Here is a 14,581-nt window from a genome sequence, read left to right as displayed (position 1 = left end):
TTGTAGATGTGTTTGAGTTAGGTGTCCATAAGTTTTAGTTAGATGTCAAGTTTGTGTTTTTTTTTTATCTAATTAGTAGTCATTTAGGAATGTTGTTGAGTCACGCTATTATATAAATTGGAATCTATTATTCAATAAAAAATAAGATGAAAGTTCTTTCTTCTCTCTTTTTTTTACTATTGTTCTATTTTTCCAATATGGTATTTGGAGCCATCTCCATTTTAAAAGAAGTTGTTGTTGTGAGAATGTAAGTCTTGTGCTACTGTAGATTTTGTTGTTGTGTAACATTGGAAGGTATTTTTCATATTTTAGTTTAGAAATTTTGAAAATGGATATGCTTGTAGAAAAATTTAATGGTCAAAATTTTCATACGTGGAAAGTGAAAATCCAAATGAAACTGATGAATAAAATTTTTTGGGGCATAGTTAATGGCACTAAAATAGTACCTATAGATGCTAAAAAGAAGATTGATTGTGAAAGAAGAGGTGAGAAAGTTAAGTCTATTATTGGTCTTGCTCTTTCAGATTTAGAACTACATCATGTTGATTTGGAGAAATCATCTAAAAAAATTAGGGATGGACTAACTAAGTTGTTTGGAGAGGAAAAAAAACTACAAAATTTTCTTTAAAGTTGCTGCTATTTAGTTTTAAAATGTCTAATAAAATTACTATGTCTAACCACATTAGTAATTTGAGATCTCTAATCAAACAACTTGCTAAAGTTCCAGTATTGTAATTGATAAAGATAATGCTAAAGCTATCTTGCTAAATAGTTTGGCTTGAAAATATAACAATGGTTTTTTTACTCTTAGTAAAATGTCTCCACATACTTTGGAATATGTGATTTCAAAACTCTTGGTTGAAGACAAGAGAACAGTTATAGCAGATTCAAGAGAAAATACTTACCTCATTCATGCATTATACACAAAGAATAATATGAGAAAGAGAATGTATGGTAAGAATAAAATTGAATGTTTCTACTATAAAAAGGTAGGACATATTGCAATGAATTCTAAAATTCATGCAAATGACCTTCTCAAAGGTAAAATTAAAGAATCAAAAAATATAGTTTTTCATGTTGAATCACCTAATGTTATTAGTGATGATGATAGCATTAAAAATAAAGTTCTTGTTTTATATTGAAGAAGTCTATGCTCTTAAAATAGGAAAGAATGTAGTAGAGGTTAGATGGATGCTCAAATGGTTTGGGAAGATCTAAAATTCTAGAAGCCTGACATTTTTTATGAGATATTTCATGTTGAGATGAGGTGTCCAATGGTGTTTTGAAGCTAGATTATAGCTACATAACTACGAGAAAGTATTACTCCTCTATGACATATTTTGAAAGTAAATTTTCTAGATAATGTTTCCTCTAGTTGTTACATTAAATGGGGGTGTTGGAGTTAATATTCCAATGGTATTCAATAATAATTGTTGCACATGTGGCAAGCCTTGTTGATTTTTTAGCAAAACAAGTTTATTTTAGGATTGAGTCAAAGATTTCTAGTTTGAATCATGTTCTTATTGTAGATGTGTTTGAGTTAGGTGCCCATAAGTTTTAGTTAGTTGTCAAGTTTGTTTGTGTTGTCAATCATGAAGTCCTTTTTTGTCAATCTAATTAGCAGTCATTTAGGAATGTTGCTGAGTCAAGCTATTGTATGAATTGGCATCTATTATTCAATAAAAAAACAATCCTTAAGTTCTTTCTTCTTTTCTTTTTAATAGTTGTTCTATGTTTCCAATACAAGGATCAAATTGTAGGCATCTTTGTAACTAATTGTTTTGCACATTTGAGGCATTAATATACCATTGTCTAAAATGAGAAGGAAAGGATAATTTTATGAGGCACTTGCCAAAGTAGAAAAGAAAACAACTCAAGTGAGTATTGGATACCAAATTGGGGGGTGAGCCAAAATCTATAAAAATCTATAAACTGCATTCGCTAAGTGCAAAGACATGACAAATTTTTGTAACTCTTGGATCCTTAGTATTTTTGTGGAATTCTAGGATTTTCTTTCATATGTAAGGAGAAACTTCATCTAAATCATTGCAGTCAGCATGCCTCACTTTGAACAATTGTATTTTTTATATTTGAGGCATCACTTAGTTTACACAACTTTGAGAACTAAATACTTCCCTTTGAGAAACTGGATGAGGTCTTTGATTGATGAACTCTCTATGGACTTGACTTGATTATTTTTATTATATATATACAATTAATATATATACATAGATATATATACACACATCAATTTTATTGTTGAATGGATCTAGTTATGTGTGAAAAAACTATGATCACCAAGTTTCTAGAGGTTGTAGCCACCTTAAATGTTATTATTATTGTTGGAGTTCAATATAAGTGTTTGAGGGACATAGTCATCCTAATAAATAATGGGAACATTGAATATTCATTTTAATAACTTACTCCTGTGATATGAGAATACATATTTTATATTACTATTTTTTATTCGATGTAAAAACCATACACTCATAGCAATCAAATTAGTGTAATATACTTGTAATAAACTAGGTAATACAAATTGTGGTTCTTGTGTAGAATTTAAGTACTTTTTGTTGGAATTATTTTAGAATAACTGAGATGGGGGTGAGTCAATTATTCAAGGTACAGATGTACAAATAAAACCATTTAGAATTCAGTGAACCATAAAACATTCTTAACCATGCATTCATTCATTTTGTGTTAACTAAAACTGATATGTTACTATTAAATCAACATGCAGAAATGTAAAGCATAAAACACAACATATCCATCAACACATTTGACAAAATGATTTAACATGGAAACCCAATTTGGGAAAAACCATCAATAACATGCTACTCATTTTTCATTCTTCTAAAGTGATGCACAGTTAAAGGCCAACCCTATTAAAGGTTACAACATGCACTATTAAATGTTGCCTCGTTAAGGGATTTCAATCATCTTGTTAGAAGTGAACCTTAATAGAGGACTTTAGGCCATTCGCTTAGAATGCCACCCTATTAAAGGATTTACCAATGACTATTAAGTCAACCATTTTGCGAAGGATTTACCCTAATCTGATACAATTGTTAGAGAGTAATAGTAGAGCTTTGATTTGATACAACTTACAACCTTACTTGTAGATTATAGATCACTTTTTAGTCCACATCTTTGATTGGCTTCCAATCTTTTTAGCTCTGACAGCTTGTTCACCCTTCAAGAATTCATCCTTATTTTTCCTTCATGCTTAGTTCTCCATTGCAGACTTCTTCTCTTGCATCACTTGATGAAGCAAACCTTCTTCTTTCTCCTTGTCATATTTTCACATCAAAACTCTCCAACCTCTAACTCTTTGCTTCATGACCAAACATCCCTACATATAGGAAATTAGAACACTTTTCCCACTCATTATCCATCACCAAAATTAGGGCTTTTGATAGATTAGGTAGGATACAATGTATCTACCCGATATCTTCTCTTTTCTAGAAACTTCTCCTAAAATCTATTGGAATTCACCTCCAAAATGGTTTGCATAAGATTTCGTGCTGTTAGCTCATCAATCTTATCTTCTTCCTTATTTACAAGTTCCAAGAAAACAAACTTGTTGGCTTTTATTTACCAAATCCTTGATCTTTTTCATAATGCAACAGCTCGACATTATCAATTTATTGATGCTCGACAAATATTATGTTACTTGGCATCTATTGTAAAATCACTCAGCACCACCTAGATGTTAGTAGTACTCAGCATTAACTAAATTTTACTCAACATCTACTAACTTGCTTAACACCAACTAGTTTACTCAGCATCCACTAGATATTGCTTCGACTAAGTTTGCTCAAAACCTTCTAACAACTTGGTTAAGCTTAGCAAATGAACTTTGTTCAACTTTATTCTTTTGATCTTTCTAAGTGTAGCTAGTCATTTTTTAACCTCAAGTAGATCATCAATACATTATGTTATCATTGTCTTAACTAATTCTTATACTTTAATACATTATCATAAGTCAACCTTTCCTCTAGGTACTTTTGTTACATCTTGTTCATCAAATCCTCTTCGTCAATCAACTAAGTGATAGTGCTTGAAAAATATAAGCAATTTTCTTACCAGCATGTGGCAAGTTTGATATTAGTGACACAATTATGATTGAAACATAGTCTTCTTCAACAATTTTCTTACTCAAATGATCTTTTCAATAATATATCAATAGTTTTAACCTTTGAAGATTCAATATTAGGTGTAATAATTCAACAAATAGGCCATCTTTTAGAAAAAAAAATATACTTACCACATGATATTATAGTTTGTCACATTTTCCTAGGTTAAAGAGGATATTGTTTGTCATATTTTTCTAGCTTAATGAATTCTCTAACTTAAACTGATAACTTGATTTTGGAATTATGTTTTTGCAATCCAAAATATGGTATGGATTGTAAACATGAAACATAAAGAAGGCATTCATAGATATATATATGCATGGTATGCATTATAAACATTTAACATTTAGATTTTAAGTGAATGTACTATTTTTAAGAAGTAAAGAAAACTTCCATCCTTTCCAAATGTTACATCAAACAATAATTAGGTTTTAACATATATTGACCTTTTTCTAAATTCAACAAGTTATAAAACCCAAATGTAAATTGAAAGAAATCCCAATGATGGAGCTTCCAAAATTGACTTGAATTGGCATTTAGATTTCTAGTATCCTAAAAAACATTTTCTTATCACAAAAAATAAATAATTTCCTAAAACCTTGTAATGGGGTTGTCATAGATGTTAAAATTTTCTGAGTACCTTTGGACGCATTCATATGTCTTCAATATGGGATACTCTAGTGGGAAGTATCCCATTAAAGTCAAAAAAATAAAAATGAAAAAGAAATGTTAGTAAAAAATATTTCTAATTTTCGTTAATCATAAGAGACACAAAGCTTCCTGTGAAGGATCTTCCATTGTTGGGTATGTGGACATCGTGATTATTGTTGAAGCTCCATCATCTAGCCATTTTTCAATGTGATGATTTCTCATCCAAGTCAAGGAAGCTTTCACTTTCCTATTCACAAATACAAATCATTTTAATGTACATTCAACTCTTAGTTTCATTAAATTTTAGGGACATTAGATAATTATGCAAAGGTGATTGGAATGTTTGAATGCAAAGAGATGGATCCTATTTTATCAAGCACTATAATGGACTAGGCTTGAGAATTTCTACTAGGTTTATGATCAATTTTGTTTTGTGCGTAGATTTTGGGTACAGTTAGTCTTTGAGAATGTATAGAATTAGGATGGAAGAATATTTTTTAGTGTATTGTGCCAACTTCTTATTATGAGACCAATTTGATCCAACTCACATTGTTACTGGTGTTGTGTTTTGAATTCATTTTTGGATGTTGCATGAACAAGGAGTTTATCATGTTTATTCTTTAAACCTATTCATGATATCTATGTACATGCCTAATATATCAAAAAATAAGGGAAATTCAAGATTGATTTTCTTCCATATAAGTATCAATAATTTAGAGCTAATTCGTTCTTATTGAAATTATAGGCATAGGACTTTGATCCAAATTCTTTATTAAAGGAGCTACCAATGAAAGTATCTACTTACAATGGACAATCTCAAAGGGTAGTAGTATTTACGTTCACTCCAAAAAAGATCTAGGAACGGTATTAGTTTTCTTAATTGCTTAACTTTTTTTTGGCTTTTTAATATGGACATAAGATTCTCAAAGATTATGTTTTTTATTTCACTATCATTCACAATTTCACTATAACCTCATTATGGCTTTCGGTTGATAGTATGTGTAGTTAAACTTTGTATATATTATGGTGACATCAAAGAAGCCTTGTAGCTAAAGGAGGGTACCATCAAAGGTAATCTACCAAAAAATGATCCATGGAAAGAATTGTTTAAGAGTTAAATACTATAGAGTGTTGCCACCACTACCCTCCCTTTTCAATGAATTAGCAATGCTTCAACATTTGAGACTTGATTCCTAAGGAGACATATTAAAGTCTTAAACTTATAGTTAAATGATTGGTGGACTCATAGATAGGGTTATCTACAACCTTTTTAAAGCATGACCTCTAGATTGTTGTGCTTTAGCACTCCAACAATATTAGTTATAAGGTTAGAAGCCAGTAGCAATTGTAAGGTCAATCTAGAAAAATAATAAAACATATTAATTGGAAAGTGATAGATTAATAGAAATTTATATTATTATGAATATGAATGATATTGTATGTTGGAGTTATTTAGAATAACTGAGAGATAGGGTGAATTAGTTATCCAAGGTCCATATGTATTATTAAAACTTTTCACTATTTAGTGAACCCATAAAGCATTTATCATCATGCATGCATCCATAAGATTATGAAATCATTTAAAACTTGTAAGTTATAGTCAAATCAATTTGTAGTAATGTAAACATGAAACATAATAGGTTCAATAACACACTTGACACAATGATTTATGTGGAAACCTAATTTTAGAAAAACCACCAGTAACATGCTAGTCTTTCTCACTCTTCTGAAGTGATGCCCTATGAAAGGCCAACCCTATTAATGGTTATAATACAAACTATTAAATGTGACCTAGTTAAAGGATTTCTATCACACTATTAGGAGTGAGCCTTGCCAGAGCACTTTAGACCATTTGCTTGGAATGTCACCTAGTTAAAGGATTTATAAATGACTATTAGGTCAAGCTTAATCCAAAGGATTTACCCTAGACTAATACAATTATTATAAAGTACCAATAAAGCTTGATTTGATAACAATTTATAACTCCATTTGTAGATTATAGATCTTTTTTTTAGTCCTCCATAATGCTTGGCTTCCACACACTTCTACACTAATAGCTTGTTCACCCTTCAAGCATTCATACCCTTAAGTGTTCTTGTTTAACTTGCCAATGTAGACTCTTCCCTTATGTTACTAAATGAATCAATAACCTAGACTCCTTTTCCTCCTTAGGTTCTTGTATATGACAATCTTTGCTTCTAACCAACCATCCTTATAAATAGATAATTAAGATATTTTGTCATTCGCTCTCCATCATCCAATTTAAGGTTAGGGTAGATTAAGTAGGATTCAATGAATCTACCCCTTATTTCATTTCATCACTTTCTAGAAACTTCTCCTTCAATCCTCTTTGAATTTTCCTCAAAATGCTTTACCATAAATTTTGTGCCACTAACTTGGCAGTCTTATGTTTCACATGGTTTACACAATCCAAGAAAATAAACTTGTCATCTTAGATCTATCAAATTCACAATCTTTCTAATAATGCTGACACCCGACATTAACTAGCATCTAATGCTCATCACATACTACATTGCTCGGTATTCACTGTAAGATAATTTAGCATGAACTAAACTTTACTCAACATCAATTGGTTTACTTGAAATACAATAAAATAGACTTTAACTTAGTTCCAACTAATTTTCTACTTAGCTTACATTAACTTTTCTTGTCACCTACTGTACACTTGGTCAAGCTTGGCAGACAAACTTTTTTTAACTTGTTCTTCTAAACTTGCTTAGTGTAACCAATCTTTGTAGCCTTAAGTAGATTATCAATGCACTATGATATTACTATCTTAGCTGATTCTTGTACTCTTTTTCATATCATACTCAACCTTTTCTCTAGGTGCTATTATTACATGATTTGATCAAATCCTCTTCATCACTCAAACAAATCATAGTACTTAAATCATATAAGTAGCTGTCTTAACAAAAAATAGTAGGTTTGACATCAATGACAAAAAAAAAATTGAAACACATTTATCATACTTGTATCAATATGTTTTCAGCAATTGTAATGAGAAGTGTTATAGTTTTCATTGTCAATGATTGAATGCAATGGAGGCTAAAAAAGTGGGATTAATTCATGCATGTTGTTCAAATCCTATAGAGGCTCTATATAGTAGAACAATAAAAGGTTGGTGACTCTTCAACCCAAAATTTTTTTCTTACCAATCATCCTCAAATTATGTAGTCTAATGGAGACATCTTATATTAATAGCTATGAACGTTTTATCTAGTAAATGGAAGAGAGATGTTTATCAACTTTTTAAAGTATTTCCTCTCTTCTCTTGAGAACTCACAATACCATTTTCAAAAACACCCATTCGAATTTATCTCAAGGAATGCTATTTAATTAGTTTTTGAAGTTTTCCAATAAATTAATTAAGGTTGTGTGAGATAATAATTGTGTTTGTGTTGTAAATGGAGACATTCAAGAAATTCTTGTGGGCGATGGAGCCAAGTGGTCTTGATTTTTCTTGAATGTAAATAAAACATAAGTAGTTAGGCATATAGAAGCATATATGTTCATACAATGTCTAAAATCATTATTAAATCTTATCTATTGTTCATTGGATAGCTCTAATTGTATCCTTAGATACATATAATCAAGAAAAACAATCAAAGTAGATTCATGTCAACCCATCAAGTAATATCAATGTAAAATGGAAAGTACAAAGAACCAAGGTAGAAAAGTATAATTCTAGTAATCATAGAACACAAACTAATCTTTCTCTAGATACAATTAATGTTAACTACAATATACTTACCTAGTCAATGTAGAAATGAATTGCTCAACTTGATACACCTAGTACAACACAACCAAGAACAAAAAACACCCATGATTCATGTTTCTCAACAAAAATGTGTAGCTACATCTCAAGATAGATTTGGAAGAGATAATGATGGGATTTTCCATTTTTCTCCTATGCCATTGCAAAAACTCATTACAACCACATTCAGCTTCAATGATATTCAAATGAGTAAAGGTCACTTAATACCAAATTTTATATTTGTATGTGATTTAAATGTAAATTGGTATTTGCATCAATATTTAAATTGTATTAAGGAGAAAAATTCACAACTAATGAATATTTTATATTTTCAATGTTGTAATATTTGATCAATTTTATAAATTTTGACTAGTAACTTCTAACTTCTTTCATTTGAGGCAATCAAAATTTTGAAGGAGATGGACCGTGTGTTGGAATGAGGTCTTATCAAGCTACAATGGTAATAGCACAATTACTTAGTTCAATTTCATTTCCTTTTAGAAGTCTTCCTATTCTAGAATGTACACATGACCTCCTTAAATAATTTTTCTAGCTCAGCATTAATTAATTTATTTCTAGGATTTCTTGAGATCTTTACACCAAGGTTAGAAGCTTGATATGTTGTCAACTAGTGTAAACTTGCTCTATTTTATGGCTAGAAAAATTCCATTCCAAGAAGACAACCCTTATCATTATTTACTATTTTATATTTGATTGTTCGAGCATGGTTTCTATATCAATGAGATATACAATGCTATGACCTCTTTGATTCCTATTTATGTTGTGTGACTCTTTTTAGTGAATCTATGCCTTCTTAAATTGTAGAGCCATCAGAGACATTGCAAAAATTTGGGGCAAGGAGAAAATTTGGAAGATAACTAAGCTACATGATAAGGAGAGCTCTTTGAATGTAGTATATATTAATGTGGCAATAATTAGTAAAAAAAAGAATCTTGCTATTTTGGTTAAAAGATACTTATTTCAATGCAAGTTCTTCCTGGAGTGTTGCAATGATTGCAGGATCATTATAAAGATGAGTCTAGGAATGTTTCAAGAGAAGAGTGGTACAACAATAATACAAAAAGGCTTGAGTTCCATGATAGTATTTCAGCATTGCTCTATGATCTTGTCTATAAGTGCTTGTGTATAAATGCTAGGCAAAGGATAGATGCAGATCAAGCTCTTGAACATGAATCTTTTTCTCCTTATTACGAAGTTTTAAAGAAGACAAGGTTTTCAAGCAAGGAATACATTTTGATCAAGTTAACTTCTTGATAGTGGATGTTGAAAAATTTAGTTTTCTTCCCATCCAAGCATTTCTATGCAATAAAATGCTTCAAAATTTCCCTAGTTTAAGATAAAGGTAGAATTCATGGGGTTATTTTCCATTATTTGTGGCATAAATTTTATAGTGTATAAGGATGTAGAATATACTTCAAATTAATGTTTTAGGTGATTGCACCTTTATATATTAATATATTGTATCATTCTAGATTTTCTATTGGCTTTCATTTTTTTGTGATGAGCAAAGATTTTGTCACCTCCATTCTAGAAGGCTAATAGATGACAATGTAGTGGTGTAGTTGAATCTTGATAAAACATTTTCAAGGAAGTGTCCAATTTACGATAAATCAAGGAGCTTAAAAAATTGTTCCATTTCAACTGCATACTAGATGATGCTTTTTTTATTTATATGAGCCCTAAGCTTTTCTAATTTGGGTTTCAATTTTCTACTTGTCTCACTCTCTCTAAATTAAAATTTGGTTGTTCTATTTTGGCTAGGAAAAATAAAAGGCCTCATAAAGGATAGGTAACCAAAGCATGAAAATAAATTGCATGTCATATGTGGTTGTTGTAAGAAAGTTTGTTGATAATTAAATGGGTTTATGTAAGTCCATGCTAGATGTGATGAGCTCAATCTCAATTATTAAATTTGTAGTATGAAAATAGTTCCACTTACACACTTAAGAGATAGGTGTGTAGTATATTTATTTGCCTATGATATTTTTTTTATAGAAGCACTAGAGGTGTGTTACTGACAACCATAAATAATAAGTGTGGAGGCTATGTGACAGTCATGAAGTTTCAACTTTACAACTTAAATGCATGATACTCCCTTAGAAAGGGCTACAATATGTGATAGAGTCTCAGAAACATTGACAGCTATGCGAGCAATAAAGAAAGGACCCATCCAAGGAGTGGGAATGGAAAAATTGAATAAATAGAAATGTAGATATATAGTTATGAGAGGAAGAAAGAAAGGAACCATGCAAGGAGCGGGAATAGAAAAAAATTTCATGCCCAAAATATATGGGTAAAACACACACACATTTATTTTTTTGGTTAACAATTAAACTACGTTAAGTTTGATGAGTTTGATTCATAGTTAAGGTTTAAGTTCTTTACATAATATCTTAAGTTTAAAAATCATGAGGGGGAATAAATCATTAAATTTATACCATCGTTGTAAAATCGATAAAGACATTGTTTCATAATTACATAAATTTCTTTTGCAATATATATACATTTAAAATTATTGAATAACAATTATAATGGGTATGTGTCTAATTAAATAGAACCTTTCTTAATCAAGTACCAACTTTAAGGAATATCACAACTAGACACATATACCTAATTATACTTAATTTTCAAATTAACTCAATCAAAAATCTAAATTAACTACACACTTAAAACTAATAAATCATAACTAAACTAAAACTAAGTACTTTTAAAATTTAAGATTTATTTTAAAACAACATTAGCATCAATAATATATCTAAGATTGAATAAAATGAATCAAACTAAATTTCATTAACAAGACTTTACTAACCTATATTAACACTACTAATTATATTATAACATTTAAAGTAAAAATTTCAAACAATTATCAATTAACTAACATTAATTTCTACTAACTCAATTTAAACAAATCTAATACTAATTAAAATTACAACTAAATCTAAACCATCTTAAATTTAAAATTTCCATAATACTAAGCTAAACTAACAACCTATACACAATACTAAACTTACTAACTTAACATAATATACTAACATTATTAACAACTAACCTTTAAACAAAACTAAAAATAAATAAAACATACTAACCTAAAATGTAACTAACATTTTAACTCAAATCTAACACTAACTAATTTTAATATGACATAACTATATAAAACATAAACTAACTACACAATTTAAATATGATATTGACCTAACAATCTAATCTACTAACTAATCACTAACTAACATACTATCCATAATACAAAATGATTAAAATAAAAACAAAACTACACTAGAAACCTAGAACTCCTATCCTAAAACCTACCCCTTCTACCTTCTACGTAGGCCAAAAGACCTAACCACACAGGTGGCCCCCTCCTCCCCTGCACACTTCCCTATGTCTAGTGTGTTGCTCAATGTCTACAGTGCACAGACTCTCCTTGCCCCCTTCAGACCTGCGTGACCTTCACTCCAAGGCAGCGCTTGGGGAGAGAAAGGGATTTAGGAGGGTCCTATATTTTTCTTCAAATTTTTTTTCTTAGTTATTAAACTTCTTACCTCCCTACCCCCCATTATGGAAATGAAAGCAGTACTACATCTGCCACGCCTAGCCCTTAATGGGAAAGTGGATAAAATGGTAAGAGGTGGGGGAGGTATAAATTTAGTGGGTAAGTTTGAATATGTTTGATTAATAAAAATATAGGTATGATGACCTAGGCAAGTACCTTGCCTTCTCAAGAAGAATGGATTTAATGCTAAAGTTTTCTTGGTGAGTGATTTCAATAGGATATTCATTTAAATGTTTTTAATTTCAAATGCATTTAACTTATATTCTTTTTTCTTAAGCAATTTAATAATGATTATGGTTGAAATTCAAAATAATAACTCAAAGAATATTCTCTGTCACTTGGGGAATTAAAATTCCCTCTCATACATTTTCTAGAGAGCTTTTTTTTAATCCCAAAGATACACATTTTGTTTTTCAAGCCATTTTTGTCTAAGTATGGGCATTCTTCTCATTGCTATATACATATTTATATAAGGAGTGATTTTTAACCCAATAACAACATTGATTCCATTAACAAGCATGCTAGTCCAAGGAAGTGCATAATGTGATTTTTTTTTTCTTTCATCCTACAATTCATGTTTTAACAATCATCATAAACTAGGTGTGTGTCCCATTTGTCCAGAATTCAAGTTATACATATTTGATAATCAAATTTGATTGAGTCAATTATGAAATTAATAATGAGGGAGTTAACCTTGTGATCACAATGTAGGATTTTTATCTCTTCTTAGTACTTAGCATATCAAATTTAGAACTTCAACATATCGAATTTCTTTTCATTAACATAATTGAAAACTTGAGAATTCATAATTCAAGGTCATTAGCTATCAATGTATTTTCTCACAACATATGCAAAATTTTAAATCACGTGAAAGCAATACAAGGAGGTTTTCATAATCTTTTTTTTTTTTTCTATTATTCATCCTGGTTCAAGGCTCCATCAGGAAAGAACTGGTAAGAAAACTCGATGTCCTTGCCAATACATCAAATTTCAAACACATTTTACACAAATTCAAATACATTTTACATAATATTACAATTCAAATGAAATCTCTTCTAAAATCATCACAAGTGCTTTCTTCCAATATCTCTAATTCTTCAAGGAACACAAGGAGAAGACAGTAGCTGACCCAGGGTAAAACATCACAACATCAATAGCAATTCAAGCATACACCCCAACTCGGTTATTCACAATAGGTCCAAACATAGAACCTGACTAGGGGGGAGGTTGATTTTTCCAATGAGAGACGTCAATCACCATGCCATAACATAGCCCTTTCAGGGCTAAAACTTCAAGAACTTTCGTTCTTCTAAAAGGCCCTTTCAAGGCTAATACCACAAAGATTTTCATTCCTTTCCATATTCAAGAATTCACAATATCAAACAAGGCATGTGATGGCAAGTAGGGGCTCATACACCCTACCTTCTTTCCATCCTCTCACCATGAGAGGAGACTCTACACCAGTGAGGTCCAATTAAGGCCCTACCCCTATACATGGCCACTTCTTCCCTATCCAAGGATGAGTAATGCCAAAACAATCCCCATGAAATCTCCTAAAAAAAAAATCATCAAGACAAGCATAAGAATGCATCAAGAACAAAGAAAAATCCCTCCAAATCCATCGCAACACACAAACAAGCAAAAACAAGAACAACACAATACTTTATGCAAGATTCAAGCATGAACAACATGAAGAACAAAACCAAATGAGTGAATAAATCCTACCTTCACAAAGAGTTATGGTAAAATGGTAAGTTGAGAAGAGCTTTTCCCTTTTCTTCCTTCAATCTTCAACTTTCTCCAAAATTAGAGATTGGGTAACAACCCAAAAAACTACTCCAAAATGGCTCTAAGTATCATCCCTTAACTCCAATAGACTTCAAGTAACCTCAAGATGGAGTTTGAGTCCAAATCAAGTAGATGACAATCAATTTTCGCAATCTATCAAAAATAGGGCTTTTGAGTAACCCTAAAAGTCAAACTAAGAGTCTAAGTGGGTGGAAAGTACTCCCCACTCATACCCTTACCCCTAGGGCACTTAAATTTGATATTTTTAAGTCTTAAAGACATAATAGGAACAATTAAAAGCCAGGAGAATAGAAAGACCAATAACAACCTTCAAAGAATTACAATACAAGGATAGCACAATTTAACAAGGGGTTTTAGTTCCATCTTTCCATTGGGTTTCCTTGCTAAATGTCCTGCACACTCATTGTACACATCAGTAGGTTCAAGCAATCACATACACACACACACACACACACACACACACACACACATATATATATATAATACGCATTAAGAATTTCACGTAATTTAAAATATCCATTTTTCTACAATTCAATTATTTATCTTATTCTATTCATTAAATTGGAAAATTGAAAGTGTTAGTTTTGCATTCATTTACTTCATCATTGCACATGTTCATAAAGCATTAAATGATGAAAT

This window comes from Cupressus sempervirens, chromosome 9 (genome assembly GCF_028749045.1).
Source record: "Cupressus sempervirens isolate cs-2001-9-10 chromosome 9, ASM2874904v1, whole genome shotgun sequence".
Taxonomy (NCBI): domain Eukaryota; kingdom Viridiplantae; phylum Streptophyta; class Pinopsida; order Cupressales; family Cupressaceae; genus Cupressus; species Cupressus sempervirens.
This window is presented reverse-complemented; position numbering follows the sequence as displayed.